Here is a 3343-nt window from a genome sequence, read left to right on the forward strand (position 1 = left end):
TGAAAGCGGTGGCATTCACATTCTCTGAAAAAATCCCTTCACCCAGGATTTTTCTCCTGGGAAGCTGAGAAGCCTCAGAGGAAAAGGAAAACAGTAATTATCTGATTTGCTTCTCCTGTGTTGTGCTCATGTGGAATGTGTTTGGAGATTGTTTACCCACAGGTGATTGTTTCATTGGATTCTGCTGTGAGTTGTTTGACTCATTGGCCAATCAGTGCCAAGCTGTGTCAGGGCTCTGGAAAGAGTCATGAGTTTTCATTATTATCTTTTTAGCTTTGTGTAAGTATCCTTTCTGTATTCTTTAGTATAGTTTAGTATAGCATTCTTTAATATATTATATAGTATCATAAAATAATAAATTAGCCTTCTGAGAACATGGAGTCAGATTCATCATTCCTTCCTTCGTTGGGGCACCCCACAAATACAAAACACCTTAGTGAGTCACATTATAAAAGACCTGCTACTTTCATTAAACAGAGCCTTCTGATCCACCTGAGGACTGGAGTCCTTCTTTCTGTCCCTGTCACACAGCAGCACCCCTGCCCTCAGCCAATAGCACAGGGATTCCATCCCACTGCCACAGCTTTTAGGTGACATTCACCCAGTTTGGGGCACAAAGGGGCTCGTAGGCTGTGGGACACAGTGGCTGTACCAGCAGGGCCACTGGATGGACGCATTGGTCACATCTGGTTGAAATATGGGCAACAAATGCACTGGGAATTGTCCCCACTTGTTCCAGCAGAGTCAAGATTTCATCTCCTAAGCACCCACAAAAATGAAATAATTGTGCCTTTCATCATCAGGTCCTTTGCACAACTGCACAGGACAGGACTAAAAGTGTGATACAAATGCTCTAAAAATTTCTTTTAATATATATTATATATATATATATTATAATATGTTTATATACATATTTAGGTATATTTTATATATTTATATAATTTTATATATTACATATACATATATATGTGTATATATACATATTTATGTTTATATACATAATTTATATGTTATATATGTATTTATTTCTAAACAAAAATAAAGAAATCTGTATCTAATAAACATAATAAAATATATAAGACAGAACTAAGCAATGAATATATAATGAATAACTATATAATAAATAGATGGGCAAAAATAAAAATGTAATTGTTCATCTCCTTTTCATATTTAATAAACATATTTCAGTCTGAATGCTGTGATTGGTCTAGAAGCTTTTAAGAGTGCAATCATGCTCAGCAGTAAATGGCAAAGGCAGATTTCAGGAGAGATTTTATCCATGGACAATTGCTTGGAGGACACTTCAGCAGAGCAGCACATTCAATAAAAGACAACTGTTCATCTCACTGGCTCACTGACATTTTGAGCAGCTCCTCAGCAATATTTCGTGGCAGATTAATTTGGATTTATTTCAGAAATGTTATCATAGGTCACATCTGCAAAATTAATTTCTCCCTATGTGCTGCATGTGGACAAATGTCAGAGAGAAAAACGCACCCCAGAACATGACCTTTAAGGGGGTGCTAGTGGAGAAACCAGTCCTTAGCCAGGAGAGGGATCATAAATTAAAGGTACCACAGACAGCAGCAAGTGATGCTGCCTTCTCCCAAGGAATCACAACCCCTGGGTTTAATTCATTGAGCAGCTTCCAAAGGCAAACAGGAGCTAAATGGTGACACTGAGGAGAATATTCCAGGCAAGATGTTCATGGATACACCAAGAATTGTGCTTGGAGCTCCTGAGACAGGATTATACCATCTTAGCTCACTACAAAATCCAATTTAACTCTGTATTTCATCCTTCTTGAATTGCCCAAGTACAAAGTCAGGAATTCTCAGAGCCCAGCCCTGGGAACTGCAGAGTTTTGGGGGTTATTTGCTATTAAATTTTCAGCTGTTGTGCTCTAGGTGTACAAACACAGAGCACGTGCTTCATGCTCTACCAGGACTGATTTCCTTGCAAAAGACTTTCTCAGCCTTTTTGTTGGGTAACAATCCAGACTGTCAGACTTTGTCCTTCCTTTTGTCACTGCCTGAGAAATAATCCCTGGAAGTGGCTGTGAATGTGAGGATGAGTTACAACTGCTCTGTCTCTAACAAGAGCACCAACGTTCTCTGCCGGGCTCCAGAATGGTACAACAGTTAACAATGAAAAGGAAAGTGGTTTTAAAAGTAATTCTACACCCACACCCCCCCGCCCTGCCAATAATCGCACAATTCTGTGAAGTTTCTAAAGCAGAATGAATTAAAGTTCTGAACTGGGAAGAGAGTGAAAGCAAGCAGTGCCTCCAGCCCTTTGGGAAAAATCCACTTTCCCATTCCACCTCCCAGTGAGGACACTAAGGATGTTTTTTGCCAAGCCAAGCAAAAGCGTGTTGGAAAAGAGGAACTTTGGTGAGTGAGTTGGTCCAGGAGAGAAGGCTGGACAGAGGGACAGAGCTGCTGGAGGAAAAGAGAGCTGCAAGGACTGCTGGTGCTGGGAGGAAGGCTGTGGAGAGGGACATCTCCGTGGAATTATTTCCCCTTACCGTGTCAGACCCTGCTGTTTGTCCTCACAAAAGGAGTCCTCCAGAAGGATCTTCCTGCAGTTCCTGCTTCAGCTCCAAATGATTTCTGATCTCCTAAAGCCAAGGATAAGAGGTGGAAGAGTCAGCCAGACCTGCAGCAGCCCCGTCCCCCTTGATCCTCCACCCTCACTGGAGCATCCCCAGCAGAATCCCCTCGGTGCCTCCCACCTTCAAGCCCTCCCCACACCCTCAGCACTGTGGGCCCTCCTCTCTCTCTCCATCTTCCTTGGATAAGGTCACAAACAGCTCCTCCCACCAGCCTGTCTGACCAAGGAAATAGGATTCAGCCCTGGAGGAAAAACCCACCTACAATGTGTCACAAAGCTGAGCTCGGCACTCAGATCCCATGCAGGAACAATTTTATATCCCCTGCCAGGGGAAGGATCTCAAAGAGGCAGAAAAAAAAACTATGCTAGAAATTCTGAACAGTTTTTGTCACTTGTTCTTGTCTTTTTGAACTTTTAAATTTGTTTCCTGTTTTCTGCTTTATTTTGGAAACATTGAAGCAAAACTGAGCAACACCAGGGAAACACCAACAGCTGGCTCCAAGGCTGCAGAATGGCTGTGGCGCTCCCGCAGGACTGCCCCGCTTCAGCCGTGCACAAACGCCCCTCTCCTTTCCCACAAGGAGTAAAATCAGAGTTCCTCCTGATTTCCTAGGCTTGCCCTGCATCACTGATCCAGAACCTCCTCCAAGTGCGCTGAGTGAGAGGAGACAGATCAAGTGTGCTTCTGGATCATCTGTTTTCTCTCCAATTTTCCCACTGACACAGCTTT

At 42.8% G+C, this 3343-nt stretch overlaps 1 protein-coding gene across 1 annotated transcript in view; it reads right to left on the reverse strand.

Annotated features, from left to right (window-relative positions):
• Positions 1-3343, reverse strand: part of LOC102045650 (trifunctional purine biosynthetic protein adenosine-3-like) — a 39497-nt gene that overhangs the window by 24516 nt on the left and 11638 nt on the right. The gene's annotated exons all lie outside the window — the stretch shown is intronic.

The sequence above is a fragment of the Geospiza fortis genome, unplaced genomic scaffold (assembly GCF_000277835.1).
Source record: "Geospiza fortis unplaced genomic scaffold, GeoFor_1.0 scaffold96, whole genome shotgun sequence".
Taxonomy (NCBI): Eukaryota; Metazoa; Chordata; class Aves; order Passeriformes; family Thraupidae; genus Geospiza; species Geospiza fortis.